Below are 19,735 nucleotides of genomic sequence, written 5' to 3'. Positions count from 1 at the left end.
ATGCGGCCCCCGAGAGCGACTGGGCCGCGGGCCGAGGGCATTTCCACACCTCTGCCGTGGGGCAACTCTTCAAACCCGGGAATCCCACCCTGGCTGAAAATCCTGAGCGCTGCCAGCCCGAGACCTCTAGAGGGGAGCAGGAAGGGAAGGCCGATTTCAAATCTGCGAAGGCACGAGACTGGATCCCTGCAGGAGGTCCCAGCCTCGAACTGGAAGAGCTGGGTGGGGCAACACAGACGGGGGATTTCGGGGGCTTCTGCTCATGGAGTCGCCATCAGCCGAGATGGTCTGACGGCACCTGACACCCGCAGCAAGCAAACGCTTCTGCGGGGTGGGGGGGTGTCCAGAGGCGCCCAAAGCTGCCTCTGAGGAAGAACAGCGGTCAAGGACACAGGCAGGGCTGTGCTGGAGCCGGCCAGGGCCAGCCATGGGGGGAGTCTGGGAAGCGGTAGACCTCCAGGTGGGGATCCGAGGCTGGCGGCGCTCCCAGCGTCCGTCCCGCAGAGTCGGGGGGCTTGCGAGCTGGCAGGGCTTGCATCCATCCTGGAGCTCGATCCAAGCTTTAAGGAGCTGCTCATGGCACCGAACCCTATAGGTTGTTCAGGGCCAGGCTGGACGTGCACATGGTGGGCATGTCGTGAGCGGAGCCGGCTGTTGCCGGGGGTCAGACTAGATGGCCCTCGAGGCCCCTTCTGCCTCGCTCTGCTTCTGTGTTTCTATGCCAAAGCAGGTTAGTTGCCATGGATAACTCCGGGGGGGGGGGCACGTGGCTCTAAGTGGGCCCCGGGAGCGGCCTGCTGGGGTTGCCCACCCGCTGCGGCTGGTCCATGCTGGGGCCGGTGGCGAGGCGGGGGCCGGCCGAAGGGTCGCAGCCCTTGCAGAAAAGGGGAATTCACGTTGCCATCATGCCTGCCCAGCAAAGGGGTGGGGGTGGGGGGATCCTGTGGGTCCTTTGGCCCCCACTGCAGACAGAAGGGAAACTGAGGCACGTTTCTGTGCAGCTGAGGCGGAGAGGAGCCTGCAGCTCCAAGCACTCCAGGTCAGGGCCAGGGCCGTTCGCGCACAGCGGCGGGTTGAGCGCTCTGACTCTGACTCTCTCATGCACAGCTCTATGCTGACATCCCCCCCCCAAGCGCATGGAAAAAAATCCACGAGCAGTAAATAGAGGAGCACTGGGTTACTTTGCACAATATCATTTCAAAAGCATTTCCCCCACCTTCCGATAACGGGCGCAGCCTCCCTTGGCACCGAGCCTCAGTTGCCTGAGAGAGACAGCATTGCGGAGCGGGCGGCACACTGGCTCCCATCTCTCGCCTGTCTTTAACCCTCTCAAGGCAGCAAGCCAACTGCGCAAAAAGGGTGCCAGGGGACAGGGGCGCCCCGGGCTCTGCTGCCGTGTGGAGTTGGGGCAGGGGAGGGCGGTGCCCACCTGGCCAGCAGGGTGGCCCCTTGGAGCAGCTCCCCGGCGCTCTGCAGCATGGCCCAGCCACGCGTCTTCTCCATGAAGGTGGCCTCGTAGCGGCACCCCATGCGGAGCAGCAGCAGCTTGATGGTCTCCACGGTGAAGCTAAACAAAGCAAACCGCCTGGTCAGACCTCGCCACCGCGGCAGGGAAGGGCCGCAGGGCGCACGGGCGCGAGAGCAGCGCCGAGGGCCTCCGGTGGCACGAGGGCCCTTCGAGCAGCCCTACCCGCGAGGGCTCCCTCAGCAGAGGCTTCCGAGAGCTGCCCCCACGACGGACGGACGAACCCTCGGCACGCTGTCCTCCCGGGCACAGGCTCGGCCCCAGGCCGGGCCTCCTCCCCATGAGAAGGGGAGAGACATGGCCACTCCCGGCCCCTCCGTGCCGCCCACGAGCCACGCGACAGGGCAGCCGCTCACCCACTTGGCAACCCGGTGCTGGGGGCCCTCCTCACTTCCCACCTCAGGGTTGGGGGGCTTTTATTTCAGGGCAGGCCCCCTCGGGAAATCTGGGAGCCCGCGCCCCCCTCCTTGGGGGCTCCCGCCACCCGGCAGCTCCCTCCCGACAGTCTTAACGGGAAAATGTCTCCGGAGCACTGCAGGTGCCGCACGGGCCACGAATCTTTTCCAGCTTCGCACAAAGCCCGGGAAAAACCAAGCCTCTCTGGCAGCACCCAGGCCGGCCTCTTGCCTGCTCTGCGGAGGATGTGCCATTGCCGGGCACCTTTGGCCACCAAGAAGCGCGAGGGGAACGCAAGGAGGGCCACGAGCCACGAAGCCCTGCCCTGAGCCCCAGGCAGGCGCCTGTCAGACTGCGGCCTCGTTCTGAGTCGCTCTCCTCATCCCGGCCTTCGCAGCGAGCGATCTGTGCCGGCCGGGCTGCCCAACTGGCTCGCGTGTGCCAGGGCCCGCCTGGCGTGGGGGTCATCGCTGTGGGATGGGGGAAGGCCACTGGCTTCGGTGGAACTCCAGCAGGCTGGAGGGGGACTCGAGGGGGGTCCGCCCCTGGCCTGGAGGGCGCCCACTCGGTGTTGCCAGGTGAGGGAAGGAGAGAAAGGGCAGGAGCACAGCGCCGGACATGGTACCCACAAGCCAGCGCACGGACATTGCGTGAAGATCTGTGCCCTGCATCCTACGCTGTTCGGTGAGCAGGTATTGGCCACTTTACTCAGTCTCTGCCTCCCTGCTCACTCTGGTCTGTTGTTGTTGTATGTTATGGATTTCATTTCTGTATTGCCCAATAGCTGAAACTCTCTGGGTAGCTTACAAGAGTTCATATAAACAATAGAACAAAGCATCATAAAATCTCTCAAAAATTAAAAATAAGACTAAAAATGGCTAAAACTACGTGTGATGAAGGGTAGCCCTTTAATTCAGTTGGGATGGGTAACCCTTTCAAGCCCTCAAACACCCAGGTGCTTCTCTAAAGGGCCTTCTTAATCTGGTGTCAAAAGGATGACACGGTCGGCACCAGGTGGGCCTTAGTAGGAAGATCGTTCCACCGTTCGGGGGCCACCGCTGGGAAGACCCTTCCTGTTGCTCACATCTGCTGAGCCTCTCTCAGAGACGGCACTCAGAAGGGGGAGGCAGGGGTCCGTCACAGTGTCCGGGGAGGCTGCAGTGGGAGAGGCAACCCACCGAGCATTACAGTCCCAGGTAGGGCCTAAGTTAACACCAGACGCTTGGCCTGGGTTTGGAAGCATGCAGGCAGCCTGAGCGAACCGGCCAGAACCAGCCTTCACTGCTCAGACCTCGGAGACTTTCTGCAGGGGAAGGCAGAGCATTCTCCAACGGAGCCAAGCTCAGGGAACCCAGGTTCCATCTGGGTGCCGGGAAGCACTTCCTGACAGTCAGGACCCCGAGGGCGTGGAAGGGGCTTCCCCGGGAGGTGTTCAAGAACAGGCTGGACGTGCACATGGTGGGCATGTCGTGAGCAGAGCTGGCCGGAGCCGGGGGTCAGGCTAGATGGCCCGGGAGGCCCCCTCTGGCTTGCTCTGTTTCTCTGTTTCCTCAGCAAGGGCAGCTGCCTCCCTCTGGATGCTGATGTGACCAGCACATCTGGAGGGCGCCAGACGACCTGCGGGCGAGGCAAGACCCCCCCCCCAGCAGTGCCCCGGGAGCGCCTCCCTCCGCAGCACGCACCTTGTCAGGCTGCCTCCTGGCCCATACCACTTGCTGAAGGGCTTGGCCTCCGGCAAGGCCTCCGCCTGAGTGCTGAAGTGGAGTTCGACGAGGAAGGACGTCAGGACCTCTGGGTAGAGCCGCTGGATGGTGTCTCTGGATTCAGGCACGGAGATCACCTCATACAGAGCGTGCATTATCTGGGGGAGCCACAGGCAAGACAAGGGCTGTGAGGGCCCCTCCATCCCAGGACACGGTTCCAGCCCAAGCGACTGCTGCCGAGAAGACTGTCCAGGAGGGCGCAGGCCTGTCCCCCGCTCACTCAGGACAAGCTCTTCCACCTCTCCCAGTACCCGGACGCACCAAAAAGTTCGCATGACTCACCGGAGCATTTATCTGAAAGAGCAGAGCCCCCAGAGAGGGCCGTGGGGCTTTTCTCTCCGAGGAGGGCAGGGCTGAGGAAGATTCTGCCCAGAGTATGTTCCCTGCTCTCATGGGATGAGCAGGACCAGGTCACGTGGGGCGAAACTTGGTGGCCCACAGCCCAGGTGGGACCCCAGTGGCGATATGATTCAGGTGAGCACCAGCCCAAACTTCAGAGCTTTCCTTTTCCTACCAGGGCTTTCCCACAGTTGTGTTGTTGGCACTCCGAGAGACCAGGCCATCGAAGCAGTGGTAAAACCCGAAGCGGCGGTTGTGGGGCAGAGCAGGGGAGAAGCGGCTGAGAGCGGGGCGGCTCACCTCTGAAATAGCACATGGGGCAGTCGAGTGGCTTCCCCACAGGGCCGCCCAAGTTCCCAACTTCTTCGCTCCACTCAATGGGGCTGCCTCCAAGATGGCGCCGAGCTGACCTGGGGGCACCTCTGTCTCTCGGAGCCGCCGCCGCTCTCAGGGTGGTTCCTAGCCCAAACGAGGCTTTGCTCTACCAGCTTCCCTCATCTCGAGGGCATGCTGCCCTATGGGAAGGGGCAGCCAGACCGGGGGGGGGGGGGGGGGGCAGAGTGGCCAGCCGCTTATCCTTCAGGCCTTTTGGGGAGAAAAGGCTGCCTCCGGTCCGGCCTCTTCTCCCCCCGCTGCTCCTTTGGCTGAAGGCCCTGAGGCGCTTCTGGGGCAGACGGGAGCTGTGCTGGTCCCCCGCTGACCAAGAACCATGAAGAAAAGGGGACGTCTCCCCCACCCCTTTTAATGGCATTACTCGTCCGTAGCCTTTTAGCATTTTGATTGCTTCTTTTTTTTAAAAAAGAGAGATGTTACTCGAATTTTGGGACAAATAATACAGCGGAGTGAAATGGTAGAAGACATTTTCCATTAGAAGAAGAGAGAGCCAGAAGCGGCCTCCCGGGCCATCTAGTCTGACCCCAGCTCCAGCCGGCTCCGCTCATGACATGCCTACCATGAGCATGTTAAAGTGACCCTTCGCCTGAACAGGGACTTGAACCCTGGACCCTCAGATTAAAAGTCCAATGCTCTGCCAACTGAGCTATCCAGGCTCCTCCTCCTACGTCCTCCGCTTCCTCTCTTGCCTGGAGGAAGTGCCATCGCAAGTGGCCAAGGGTCAGTCAGCCCCTCCGTTTGGGAGGGCGGCCACTGGCTTTGCATTAATCCAAAACATGGCAGTGGTACAAATGGGGGAGATGACCCACCGGGTGCAACAGGAAGGCCCGCCAGGGCCCCCCGTGATGACGGTCCACCCACTCAGTCCACCCAAGGCCTCCGCCTGCTCGGGGGAACGAGGCCTCGCCTGCGCTGGCCCCTTCCCGTTCCCATTGTCGAACGGGGACCGCAACTCCGCTCCCTCCGGGGAGGAGGAGGGCCGACTCACAGCGATGGATGCTGGGGAGGCCTGTGGCTCGGAGCTGTGGTGCTTCTTCAACCGTGCGAGGAGGTTTTCCATGAGCTGCTCTTCAACGACTTCCTCGGTCGAGAGGGACTGCCAGAGCTCCGACGAACTGCTGCAGGAGTGAGGCGGGTGGAAGACATGCCAGCAGCTGGGAGCCTTCTGGAGTTCCCAGCGGGTGAGTTCACACAACACGATCACCCACACTCGAGGGCTGGGTAGTCGACATTGAACCATGGGTTGTTGTTGAGATGTGAAGCATCGTGTTGTACGAATCCGACAGAGACAGCCAGCCAAGGTGAAGAACCCACAGCGCCCAACCCAGCAGCAAAACATGCCCCCCCATCCCCGGCAAGAGTTATTCATGGCTAGCAAGCCATGGCTTGGCAGTGGATCTGGGTTCGGACCACGCAACAAGCCATGTTTCAACAACAAGCCACCGTTCCAAACGATGCACACGCAACCCTCGAGGGGTGGGGGGTTCCAATCAGTCTCTGTCATTTGGGGCCTTCCCCTTGGTTCCTCCTGGTGCACCTGATTCTTTTAGGGTCCCTCAAAATAATAAGTTATGTACATGAATGGCAGGACTTTAGGAAGAATCTTCTAACTGTAAGTCTAAAGGGCTGTGGAATCTCTTTCAACCAGAGAGCCAGATTCCCTTCTGGAAAAACTCTTGAGAAGGGGGCACGCTCCGTTTGTGATCAGGGCCGAAGGCAACCAGGGTGTGGCATAATTTAACATAAGGCTTTTTAGTGCTAGGAAATACCTTGGCCCCATCGAATAGGGGGAAACCCTGCAAGCGTCTGTGGCTATAGGAAAGGGGGCAGGGCTCAGAAAGGGCAGGCCGGGAGCTCAAGATTCAGCTCCCAGGCTTGTTTTATTGTACATGCCCCACAGCCTTCTTTCAGGCAGTGACTCCTTTGATTCTGACTGCACGACAATATCATAATCCCACATAGGCTTCCTCAGAAGTAAGGCCATCCAAGTTCAGCAGGAACGCTCAGGAGTCGGACCCAAAATGTAAAAGACACCTGTGTGAACACAGCCCATTTTTGTAGGATTGGGTTGGGGACAAGGTGCTTACCTGTCGGTTGGAAAGGAGTGCTCCAGAAGGCTTGAGATGACCGTGTCCAGGTGCTCGGTCTTGCCGGCCAACACGCCCACCAGCTTCATCACCAGTCTCCTGGCACTGGACTGGTGGATCAGGTCTAGCCGGCTGCAGATCCCGTCAACAATGTCAGATACCTGGAAGGGAGGGCCAGGCAGCTTGGAAGGGAGAAGACCTTCGCCCATAGTCTTGGGGGACACCTGGGAGGTGGCAGACACCTGGTAGAGAGCACCTGTGCAGGGCTGGGAAGGGCCCCAGCTCGTGCGAGAATCAGTGGCTGCAAAGGAATCCGCCCCCTCCCAGAATTCGAGGGGCTTAGCGGAATCCTGCTGCGGTTGGAACTCTGCGTTCCTGCTGGCTCTCGGACTGCAGGATTCTCCTCCTCCCAGGCCTTGTGGTGCAGCTAGCCTCTGGCTCGCTTGGTAGCCAGGCCACAGGTCAGAGGTCTAGTCGATCGCTTCCCTTATGCCAACGGCAAACGAGCAACCGTTCGTGAAGGCCGCAGCCGCTGTCCTCCTGCAGCCACAAGGGACCTGGCCAGCCTCTCCTAAGCTTCCGTGAGGTTCCTGGGCTAGGGGATCCGGAAGAGGGTTGTCGCCAAACCGCCACTGGCTCCTGTGGCCTGAACGGAATTCGCAATGTGCGTGGGCTGCCAATGCAACAGGTAAGGCGGGTCTCCGGATGGGGGCCGCCTCCCTGGCTGCACGTCGCCGAGCGCTGCTTGTCCTGTGCTGGCCCTCTTTTCCACCAGCCGCCCAGCTCCAGGCGCCTCCTTGCAGGCCCGGGGACCCAGCCTGACTCCCATCCAGAGAGCAGGCTCCAGAGTGCTTCCTCCTCTCTGCCGCTGCCGTTCTCACCGGTCTCCCGTGACACGGGCGTGATGGGGGGCCACTTTTCCCGTCCCCACAGAGTAAGCACCCGTGTCTCCCTAGGCATGCCCGCAGAGGTACTTGGCTCAGTCCCGACAGACCCCAGAAGCCCCACCGGCTCTCAGCCCGCAGGATCCCCCTGTCTCCGGAGCTCCCGCACCTTTTCTATTTCGGCGCCACAGTTCCTCGCGATGCTGGCCAGGAGCCCCTCGGTGGTGGCGCAGCAGGTGCTGCTGCAGTGCTCCGTCAGGCCGTCCAGCGCGGTCAGGATGAAGTCCGTCTTTTCTCTGGGGCTGAAGTAGACCCCAAAGACCTGGGGGGACACAAGGGAAGCGCCCTGTTGGTGCACCTGCCCAAGCTCCACTGGTGTGCAAGGTGCCAAAGGGACGGGTGAGGATTGCGCTTCCTCTGGGGTGTCTTAGAATTTACCAAAACTTGCCACATTCTCCATGTTCAGTACAGAAAGCGCTTGAGGTTAAAGCCAACAGAACGTGGGACAAACCTGACAGGGACAGAATGGGCCATCCAGGCTCAGGGAGCGGGTTGGAATCCCCCTGCGGCCCACTATGCTCGTTCTCACAAGTGGAAAACGCTGTGACGAAGGAAGGAGCCGATCACAGTGTCCGGAAGCGACACTGGATGCAGCCGTGAAGGGACCCATGCATCCTCGTGCAGGTCTGAATTGTTTGCGAAACCCGCAGGGCTGCAGCAAGAGCAGCACCTCCAGGCGCAGCGAGCCCGTCCTTCACCCTGAGATCAGGGTGCCGCACACGCTTTCGCTGGCGTGAAGTGGCAGAACTCGGCCCTCTCGCACTCCCTTCCCTCGCCTCCCCGGACGGGGCAGTGGCTCGTCTCATCCGGAAGTTACCACGGCAAAATACAGTGACGGGGTTCAGGCGACACAATAGCCCAGCAACGGCGGGAAAAAAGCACCACGGCTTGTCATGCTCTCTGAACCCAGCCCATCTTTAGGAACAATCCACGGTTCGGCAGCAACCCACGCTCAACCCACGCTCAGCCCCTGAGTGCAGACTGTTGTGCTGCCTGAAGTCAGCCAGTATGTGAAGGAGCATCTCTCCCCACACATTCCCCTTCAGCTGCTATGGGAGGGCGACAACCTTCGCCGCCAGGCCCGCACATTCTGCTCCTCCTAATGGCCGGCTGCTTAGGAACTGGCTAACCGCCTCCCACTACAGCCAGTGGGGTGTCTGTGCCCGTCCGCCCACCCCATCCCCATTACCTCCGCCACCCTGGAGGGGTTTTTGAGAAACACCAGCGGGTTCCAGGTCTCCAAGAACTCCTTGTGCTTCCGCTTGATGGCCTCCGTGTGGGCGTTCTTGTCGTCCAGCTTCGCGACTGAGGCACACCGTAATGGGAAAGCAAGTTTAGCCTTCCTTCGCACATGCTTATCTCTGGAGCAACCTCCTCCCTGCACACGGGAATCAGATTTGCCCGTGGCTCCAGCCCCCGGCTCAGTGCTGCCCTCTCAGCCTACCTAGCCGGAACCTGGCTCCCGGTAGCCGAAGCCCATCGTTCTGCGTCCTGCAATATCCACCCATGGATGGATCACTAGGTACTCCCAGAGAGCATAATTCCCACAGAGAGCAGCACCCGCCCCCGCAAGCGTGGTCCTGCCCTGAGCGCCCTCCCGCTCTCTCCCTGTCCCTGTCAGCCAGCGAGGAGGGGAGCAGGGCCGTTCCGGGGGTCCCTGCAGCCGAAACCTCTTACTCTTTTGGCCCAGCACGATCGTGAGGAGCAGGTGGATGCTCTTCGCCGCCTTAGAGCTGATCGACTTGACGGGGTCCCCGCAGCGGATGCCCAGCACTGCGACCAGGTGGCCAAGCCGGGAGAATTTGGACATCGTCTGAAGGACAGGAGAGGGCGGATTGGTGGCTCCAGTCAGCCGGCCCGCCGGGCCTCCGAAGGGGCTCCCCCGTTTCTGGCCGGGTGAGATTCAAGGTGCCAACTGGCAGGCAGCCATGTCGCACCGTTTTTCATTTCTGAAGTGCCCAAGCCAGTCTTCCAGACAAGTGTCCCGGGGTGCTGGCCACACGCTCACTGGCAATACTTGTGCACGGACTTGGGAGAGGGTGCAATCGGCAATGCGTCTGACACTTGCCCAGATTTTCTTTCTCCGTAGCGTCACAACCCACCCCCAGGCAGCGGGGGGCTCTGCTCCAGCATTCTGGCGAAGGCCCCTCCCAGCCCTCCGACTGCCCGCACAGAGGGCGCTTGGCATGCAACTCAGGTGCTCATCCTGCAGTCAAGGAGGGCGCCAGGGCTACTCACATCCAGCCGCAGTTTGCTGGCCACGAAGTTGAGCAGCGAAGCACCGCTCCAGACGGCTCTCTCGCGCAGGTCGGCTTCGGAGGACTGCAGCCACGGGGTCATCAGCTGTCATGGAGCGGGGAAGAGCACACGTAAGAAGGCTTAGGGTTTAAGATACTGCGCTTCCCTTCTTCTTCCACAGAGAGGAAAGACCTTCTTTCCAGCCAGCTGCTAAGGAGAGAAACCACTTCCCTTTTGCAGTGCTGAAAAGAAGCCGCTCTTATCACCAGGCAGAGATAAGAGTCTTTCCCTGCTTGGCTTGCGGGAAGTAATCAAGGAAAGTGCTCCACTCTCCACTTTCGTTTCCTGCTGAGTTTTGTCATGGACGTGCTTTCCACTGTAAATGGGCAAGAATGGGATTCCGGAAGTTGGAGGCTGGATTTTTAATCCCTGCCTGCCACTGGGATGCAGCCCCTGAAAGTCTCCCTGGGATGGAATGCAGCCCGTGGGGTGAAAACGGTTCCCCACCCCTGCTGGGTGGGTGCGGCTGGTGTTGACTTTATCCATCTTGCACCAACATGTTTTTACTTGTTCAGGCATTTTAAAGTTGGTTGCACTGTTTGTGTGTTTTTGTTGCCTCAGAGATGATTTATGAAGGCTTTGTGTTTATTGTATTTGCATTTTGGTACAGCTGGTTGCATCCTGCCCTGGTGACTGTGAGGCTGAAGGGCAGCCTAGAAACGCCTCAGGTAAATACACCGTTTAAAATCAAAGAAATCTGCCTACCTTTCACCTCTGTGTGACTCCCTCCTTCTTTTAAAGGGGCTTACCTGTAAGATCCTTTCCAGCTCTGAAGCAATTGGATTCTCCACCATCAGCTGCTGCAGCATTTCGCTGAAGGTCTGATATATGCGGATGAAGAGGCTCTGGGAAAAAGTGGAAATGAAGCCCGGCTGGCTCAGGGCAGAGGGAAGATGAGAGCTTGGAAGCGGCCATGTTCACCGGGTCCAGGAAGCCAGGAGTGGCAGAATGGGAAGGGGCCAAGACGGCCACCAGTCCCACCCCTTCCCCGCTCAAGGCAGGACCTCGAGCTAGAGCATCCGCTCCGCCTGGCAGGCCCCTGGGCTGCCGGAGGAGTCCCTCTTCCTCAGGGCTGCTGAATGAGCGGCGCTTGACCTGGGAGAGGAGGCAAGTGGTGTCCTTTTCCAGAGAAATGCTGAAAAGCCTTGGCGTGAGTTTGTGTCCCTCAGGAAAGTTCACACTGGGCAACGCAACCGTTTGCCCGGACACAGCAACCACGCAAATTCTCTCGGGGCACCAGCAGCCACAGGGACGCTGATCAGGACAACGCCTTTACTGCAGAAAACACAACGCAGAGAGGCGGGTTTTGGGCTTCCCAGAACGCCGTCTTTGCCTGGGATGAAACCGGAAGGCAAAGTGCGAAAGTGCACCATGTCTGGCAAGTGGCATGCCGGTGGCCGCTGGTATCTTACTTATTTTCTTACTTAATACATTTTTATCCTGCCTTTCTGCCCAACGGGGCCCCCAGGGGAGTCTGAGAGGGGCCTAGGACAGGTGAAATGAGCTTGCCTGCTCAGAAAAAGGCACTGGGGCTGCATCCCTCTAGGCTGCAGCTCTGCTGCGCAGCCAGTCTTTCTCTTAGCTCTTGGAACTCGCTTACCCGCCTATTCATGTCAGGGTTAAAAAAGCAGGTGTGCGGGGGACAAGCCAACCACCTGACGCAGGCGCAGGGGGGCGGGGGGGGGGGGAGGCAGGTGGGGATGCCCATCCAGAGAGGAAAAGGCGGCTACCTTGGCGTACTGAACGCTGGCATGCTCGGCTCCCCCTTCCTCTTGTCCCAGCTTCACGGGTGAAAGAGAGAAGACGCTCTTGAAGAAGGTGCGCAGCAAGATGCCCTTCTTGTAGGACCCCATGGTCTTTGTGACCTGCCTCTTGCTGGAACGACCGAATGCACAGGCAATTGTTTGGGGGTGCCATTTCATTTGATCCCAGCATTTCTTAAGTCCGCCTTTTTGGTGCAAAGCAAGAGGGGCAGCTCGCGACAACCGCACCCCGTCGATCCTAACAACGCCCTCCCTGCGGTTCCTGCCGAGCACAACCTGAGAGATGAAGAGCCCAGAGAGGCTCCTGGGCCAGCCTTCCCTAACTGGCCCACATCAAATGTACTACAGCTCCTGTCATCCCCAGCTAGCGCAAACACGCTGTTGTGCCCATGGGTTTTCTGGGAGCTTCTGCTTGTCCACTGCTAGCAAGAGGCTCCCAAAGGACACGGGCTTCTTGTCCCCATCCCGTGTGGCTCTTCCTGGTCCCATCCTTTGCCGCCCAGCGAGCCCTGTCCCCAGAAGCTAAACGCCCTCACAAGCCGCTTCCCATCGCTCTGCATCAGGCAGTCCCTATTCCTGAGCCCGTTTCAGCAGAGATAGACACAGCCCTGTTCTAAAGAGGGCACAAAATATAGATCGCATCTTTGCTGTCCCGATATGAATTCCGCACCCTGTGCAAGAAACAGCTCACAAAAGGGCCAAGCGGTGGCTCCGAGAGTCCACTCCTGCCAGCGTGCCGCTTGCTTGCTCGCTCATTCCTCCCACAAGTAAAGAAATGCCAATTAACAGGCAAACCAATAGTTAGTCGCAATCATTTCTTGAACTTGTAGAACCACTCGGGCCCCGGGAATGCTTGCTTCTATTGGCTCAATTCCATCACATTTCTAGGGTGGATTCATATAGACGCTTTAAAGGAAGATGAATCTCTCCAGCAGCTGTCCAGCTTCAGAGAAGAGGCTGGGCTGGGCTTGAACTAAAAGTGGAACTGGGAGAGGATCTCTTTTTGACATGCATTTCTAATTCCCTGGTCAGTATGAAGGTTGGAATCCAGTTATCCTTCAGACCCTCACGTCCCTCAGTTGCTTGACGCAGTTCTTAATCACAATTCCTGCCCCCAGAAAACATGAGCAACTGCAGCTCCGTAAAGGTGGAACCACAACTGCGACTTATATTCTGCTGGTATAAAACCAGTGTGCAAAGCTGCTTATTTAATCCTTTCTCCCTTTCTCATTTCACTGACCTGCTCGTTCATGTTCTCCCCAAACTTCTGAGAGGTTTTTAAAGCTTGTATTTCTCCTAATGCATAGCTTTTGTATGCAATTTTCTCCAATATAATACATGTCTAAAGTGATTTTCACAAATAAACATATTTCTGCATGCACTTTCTGTTAATATACACATATCTTACATGCATGTTTGATTGAAGAGCAGCTGTTGCAAAATTCAGAGAAATGTGAATATTGAAGGACCACTGAGTTTTGGCTTGTGTATTGGCTCAAAAAGCAGAAATTAGGGAAGATAGCATTAAAATGTCAACCAAATGTATTTTGACTCTGTGTCCAGGGTAGATGGGACTTGAAGTGTGAAGAGAACTTATAACCAGTTCAGCGAAACAGAGAAACATAGAAACAGGCTGAGATGGAAGGGGTCTCCCGGGCCATCTGACCCCCGGTCCCAGCCGGCTCCTCTCAGGACATGCCCATCATGTGCACGTCCAGCCTGCCCTTGAACCCCTCACAGATGGGGCCTCAACCACCTCCCGAGGAAGCCCATTCCAGTTTGTACATTTGCACACAGTAACACAGAAACATAGGAACAGAGCGAGTCAGAAGGGGCCTCCCGGGCCATCTAGTCTGACCTCCGGCTCCAGCAGGTTCTGCTCACAACATGCCCACCACATGCGCGTCCAGCCTCTCCTTGAACACCCGCACCGACGGGGCCTCAGCGACCTCTCGCCACAAATGCACTGGGGGTTCCCTTTTCACAAACCGCAGTGGTGGCGGCAGAAGGATTGCTGGGCCAGGGGTCAGCAGTCAGATCGTGAGCTAACAGAGCAAACGAGACCCCAGCGTACCTTAAGTCGATGATGGTGCTCATGGAATAAAGGCAGATGACGCTGGGCTCTGGAAGCTCTCTCTTGACCATCTCCTGCAGGGAAGTGGAAAGAGCCCCCCGTGAGATACCCTGAGGAGCATTTTGGAAGAGATTCTGGAGGTCAGGTGGAACCCTCAAGACGTAGCCAGGCATCCTTACAAATTACCATCAGTATGATACCGACATGGATTTCTGTTGCATAAAAGGCCTAACTCTTCCTCAGCACCCAGAAAACACAGGACAGTTCAGAGCTAGCCAATATTTGAGGGGCATCAGGAAGCCCTGGCAGGATCTGGTCTGGTTGTGGCAAGATAGAACCAGGCAGAAAGAATTAGATCTGGAAACAGCAGGCCGTTGGAAGAGGTCAGGTTGACCGAGGCTGGAGTCAGTGGACAGCAGAGTCGAGAGAAGGAATTTTGGGCCACAGGCTTCAAAGCAGGGCCGTCTTAATGCGTGGGCCTGATGGGCACTTGCCCGTGGGCCCAATACTAATCTGTGCAGGTTAACCCTTGGAAAATTGGAAAACTTCCAAAATTAACAGCAGTTGTAGTTGTCGTCGGGGCCCCAGGACACTGCTTTGCCCGGGGCCCATCATGCTGTTCAGACGGCCCTGCTTCAAAGGACCAAAGGCAGGAGCGGGGAAGCTCAAGACCACGGGCCAGATCCAGCCATCCTGGGATCCCGCACCCTCTGCGCCAACCTCCAGTGGTTTGGTTTTTTCTCCCCCACTAAAAGCTCAAAATATCCCCGGTGAGATACCCTGAGGCATATTTTGAAAGAGATTCTGGAGGTCGGGTGGAACCCTCAAGACGTAGCCAGGCTGTGCAGGAAGTGTTAAGCGAAAATACGTTGGTGCATTTGGTATGTGGGCCTCACCCCTTGCCTTTGTTTTCATCAGCCACTGGAATGCCTCTCCTGAGAATGCCTCTGAAACTGATTTCGGTCCTTGGATTGAAATGGGTTTGACACCTTCGGTTTAAAGGGCGCCCAGATGTGCGAACTCAACAATCTCTCCCTGAATAAATGCTTGGAGGTTTGGAGATTGGCAGTGCATGAGGAGACCCCCCTGACCGGAGGCTTGCCTCCCCTCACGGCAGGCACAGCTGCTCCTCCACGCCTTGAGAAGCGGATGAAGGATGAGACCATGTCGGTTCCCCTGTAATACGACTGTGCTCTGCATAAGAAGGAAGGCTTGTGCAGATCTTCATGGGCTTGGCTTGTCCTGGCTTGGCTTTTTAAAAAGCAAATAAACTGCTGCCATGGACCTGCAGTCCAACCAAGGGTCTGAGAGCGGCCCTTCCTGCCCGTGCCATCTTTTCTGCAAGTTTTCACAATGCAAGGTCAGGGGTGTGGATGCCGTTTCCTCACTCTGCTTTCCTTGGTGACCGTGGTCTGTTGCTACTCCCCTGCTGGTTTGAATTGGATTTTTTTTTCATGCAAGGGGCAACCCTACCCATTTCCAGACAAAAATAAGTCCTGCAGCTCGTAGCCTCTCCCAGCCAGACAGCCATGTGGACTGATTTCTGCCTCCCTGTGTAGGACCGTGCCCTCAGCTGCTCTGAGCATTCCTGGGGGGAGCAGCAGGAAGCAGATGAAGGGGCAGTCCTGTGCATACGCAGGATTTGCTGGCTGGGACAGTGCTGAGTGCTGTAGGTCTTTTTGTTGTTTGAACGCGCCCTGGATTGCACCCTCAGCAAAGCAAGCAAGCGGCCAGCCTACCGTTATGGCTCCCACAACATCGGAGGTAAAGTTGTCCATGAAGAGTTCCGTCATGCCGCTCCAGTTGATTGTCTTGCTGAGAATGGACAGGAATCGCAAAAAACTCTTCTTCATCATGTCATCCTGCAGCAGATGGGAGGGAGGGGAGAAGACAAAATGAGACGTGCCCATTCCTTCGACATGGTTTTTCATTCAGAGGTTCTGCCCCGAGAGGCTGCCCAGCTAGGGAGCAGACCGTTTGCTGGGGAGCGGCACCCCAAAGGTGTGGGGGAGGATGTCCGTATTTTCTGTGGAGCTGAGCCAGACTCGGGAAGAGTTCGATCCAGAATTTAAAGGTTTCTCCCTGAAGCACTGACAATATCTAGAACATTCTGGGGCTAAACAAGGCGCTCTGTAAAACGCATGGCGAGCTGCTAGCCCTGACCCGTTCGTCATCTGCAGGGTAAGCACATGGGGCCCAGATCCAGAGCAGGACTACTGCATGCGGCCACCGAGAGTTACTTCCCCCTTAAATTTAACCCCCCACACACACACACAAAATCCCCTTTGGTATTTCCTATATGCTTTTTTTCCTTTCTTGGTCCCTGCATACTCCAAATTTGGGGGAGATATTGGCTCGATGGGAAGGCAGAGCCACCCCACTGTTCTACTTGCATGCAATGGACTCAAGACTTACATCCTTAGACTAAATTAAAATGAAAACAAGCAAAAATCACAGGAGGGTTCCATTTAGCCTGTCCCTGAGGTCCCTGAGGTCACTGATGGTGCCACATGGACCTTCAGCTGATTGGAGTCCACCTGGAGCAGGGCCTTCAGCGTGGTGGCCCCGTTCTGTGGGATGCTCTGCCTCTGGAGGTTCGGCAGCCACTGGCATTGTCTGTTCAGGGAATTCCGCCATACCTCAGAGGGTGAGGCCTGGGGAATCGGCTTGCCCACCCCAGAGAGGCTCGGGCGCACATCGGGGGGGGGTCCTTCACTGGGGGCTATCAGGGCATGTGGGAGAGGAATCCCCCAGCCTCGGGCAGCAGGGACGATGCTCTTGCTCTCGGCCCTGCAGCTCCGTTGCTTGGCAGCTGACAGTTCTTTTCAGCCTGCTGGGAAACGGGTGTTTGGTGCTTGGCCACATTTTGCCAGGGTGGCCATTTTGTTAATAGGAAAGCCGCCATGGCGGCCATTTTGTGAAGCAGCCACAATGCTCTCTCGACATTCTCAGTGTGCCCACAGACCCCAAAAGGTTGGGGGCCTGCCTCGGGCCCCGAACAGAGCACCACGGGAGAGCGACTGGGGCCAAACCGGGCTCTCGGCCTGCCAGCCGTGAGGGCCACGCTTCAGCTTCCTGGGCTCTCCAGACACAAAGGGGAGCGCGTGCGGCCATGATTTTCCACACCTCTTTTTTACTGCTAAAATAGTCCATGGTGCTCCTCCAGGATTGCAGCAAGAGCTCGGGCTCTTGCGAAGAACCGGGGTGCTCATTTTCCTCCCAGATAGTTGCCATCGCAGAGAGATCAGGGACTGGAAACAGAGTGGGGGGGAGAGAGGGAAAAGGAGAAGGATTTACCCTTTCAGTGTGGACAGAACTATTCCTTGCTAAGAAACCGGCAGCTTGACCCAGCGACGGGTCACTTGTTGCGTGTCTGAAGAGCTGTTCGGCTTCCCTGTTTGCACAAGCTTGGTGCCGCGTGCCCAGATGGTGCAGATGCGGCCTACTTTGAGGTCTGACCATTTGGCTAGTTCAGTACCCTCCGCTCGGGCTGGCAGCAGCTCTCCGGGGCTCAGACATGCGCCCTTCCTGTTTTTAACTGGACAGGTCAGGGACTGAATGGGGGATCTTCAGCACGCAGAACACGTGCGCCACCATTGATCCATGTCCCTCTCAAGAATCTGATGCTGAGATATGCCTACAATAATCTCAGTTCCCAGATTCAAAGTTTCTAGTCCACATGAACGCAACCACATCTTATTCTTTATCTATACATGTTGGATACATAGAACCTTTCCCCCAGAACATGCTCGAGGTGGCTAACAATAACAAAATACAGAGGAAAACATCACAGAATAAGTGGGTACATGGGCAAGCGTGGAATCCTTCAGCTCCCTCCCTCCAGGGTGGGAAACAGAGCCCTGATCTTGGGGCGGAGTATCTGTGCACTGACATGACGCGGCTCGAGGGCTCCCTGGCCAGCGTCCCTTCCCATCCAAAGTGCTGCAGCTGCAGGACCAGAATTGGTTTCCTTGCTGTGCTGCAGAGCATCAGAGGCGCATATGTCTCCGAGCATGCCGTCGGCAGCATTGTGCCGTAGCACGTGGCGGAACGCACCACCGCGCCACCAAGAAATGGCCCTCGGCGGCCCGCTGGCCCGCCCGCCCCAGGCCCGCCTCGGGCAACAGACCTGAAGTCACGGTTCTGCGCCGCCTCATTCTTTCCTTCTTCACCTTGTGGAAGATCCTCTTGAGGCATCTCAGCAGCGGCCCGCTGCCGTCAGGCACGGAGTCTGGGGGCTCGTCCTGACCGTCCCCCTGGCTCGGGTCCGGGCCATGAGAGCTACTGAGCGAGAGGTTGGAGAAGGGACCTTCCCAGCCCAGGGCGGGAGCGTCTCCCAGGAAGTCGTCCTCCTCTCCCAGGCAGCTCTGCAAGTCCATTCTGGAGCTGGAAGAAGCCGCTTCCCAGCGCGCATTCACGGGAACAGGGGGAAGCGTGCGCTCCTCGTTCAGTGCGCTTCACGCGTGCGATTGCGCCTTGCGTTTCTGTCCACTGGGCTCCCGGGCCCAGCCTGAATCCCAGCCAACAGTGGCAGCTGAGGGAGGGATGGGGTGGGGGACCCACTGGACCCAGTGGGCTGCATCATCCAGGTGGGGTCACCCGGGAAACCTCCCGGCACCATTGCCATGAAAGCGCACAGGTAACAAAGGGAGGGCCGGATTGGGCAGGGCCTGGGCTGGAGGGGGTTTTGCCGGGACTGAGCCTAGCGGTTTGCGAGGGCTTTCCCGGCCCAGCTCTGGTTTAAGGATGCGAGCGACTCGCAGGGCTCTGCCTGCCGGGGTGGATTCTGATGCCGTGGCGATCCAGCTGGGGACCTGCGCTCTGAAACGGCACCTTGCATCCATGTTTCATGGCCTCCCATCCATCCATGAATTAAAAGAGAGTGGTACTGGGGGTTTTGTAATTCCCCCTTCAATTAATAATGGTTAGTAGGCTACGGGGGATATGGCTAGGGGTCAGAATCCTACACATGTTCGGGGAAAAGGAGCAGGTTCGTAGCTTGGGGGCGATTCTTCAGCCATCTTTGTCACTTGAGGCCCAGGTGGCTTCCGTGGCTTGGACTGCCTTCTGCCGGCTTCAGCTGGTGGCCCAGCTACATTCCTGTCTGCGATCAATGATTATGCTTTGGTAATCTCTAAGCTAGATTACTGCAATGCACTCTATGTGGGGCTACCCTTGAAGACTGTTTGGAAGCCGCAGCCTGTGCAAAATACGGCAGCCAGACTATTTATTTTTATTTTTATTTTTTTATTTATTAAAACATTACGACTAGCAACAGGGACCAGACGGCCTGATTACAGAACACCGATTCTGGCCCACGTGCACTGCTGCTGAGCCCAGTTCAAGCTGCTGGTTTTAACCTATAAAGCCCTACATGGCTTGGGACGGCGATACCCGACGGAACGCCTTGCCTGACCTTCATGTGTGCGGACCCTACAATCGTTCTGAGGCCCCTCTTTGACTGCCACCTCTGAGGGAGGCTCAGATGGCGGCAACAAGGAGAAGGGCTTTTGAGTGGTGCCCCCCCCCCCCCGTTTTGTAATTTGCTCCCCACTGAGGTCAACCTGGAGTCAACCTTTTCGGCACCAGGTAAAGTGTGTTCTTTACTGAAGGACATTCAAGGACTGGGGCTTTCTAGTTGCTGAACAAGTCTAAAGATTGTCCTTCCAGTTGCATTTTTTCTTTGTTTTCAATTTGATTTTTTCATTTTGTATCACAAACTTCTTAATGATGTTTTAATATGCTGCATTTTGTATTATATTTTTAATGTGCTGTTGTAATCTTTCCAGAGAACTTTGGCTATTGGGTGGCATAGACATTTTTTAAGTAAATTCTACCTGTGCTTGCACTCTGGGGCACCTGTTTCATGGACTGGAGGAGACTGGATGCTGCAAAGACTCTTCCTCACTGGTCACTTTTAATTTGTAAAGGAAAGGAAGGAGGCTTCGGCGAATGGGGCGACATAAAAATGTTTTAATAAATAAAAAATAAAAACAAAACTAGACTAGCTGGGCCAGAGGCATGAATTGGACCCGGTTCCTTCAAGGAAAAGGCAAACTTCACCACGGGCAGGAAAGTGGTTAGCTACCAAACCCAGCAAACAGCTGTGGAGTCTGGAGGGCAGAGTTTGTAAAACTGCACCCCTTTTGCCGT

The 19,735-nt window shown here is 57.1% G+C and overlaps 1 non-coding gene across 1 annotated transcript; it reads right to left on the bottom strand.

The window, feature by feature from the left end:
* Nucleotides 1-4,999: 4,999 nt before the first annotated feature.
* On the bottom strand, nt 5,000-5,072 carry TRNAK-UUU. The gene has a single exon. It is a non-coding gene; the product is annotated as a tRNA-Lys (tRNA).
* Between the last annotated feature and the right edge of the window lie 14,663 nt (nt 5,073-19,735).

This window comes from Varanus komodoensis, unplaced genomic scaffold, assembly GCF_004798865.1.
Source record: "Varanus komodoensis strain SLA01 unplaced genomic scaffold, ASM479886v1 scaffold91, whole genome shotgun sequence".
NCBI classification, from domain to species: domain Eukaryota; kingdom Metazoa; phylum Chordata; class Lepidosauria; order Squamata; family Varanidae; genus Varanus; species Varanus komodoensis.
Note: the sequence above shows the minus strand (reverse complement) of the source record. Positions and strands in the feature narration are given on the sequence as shown.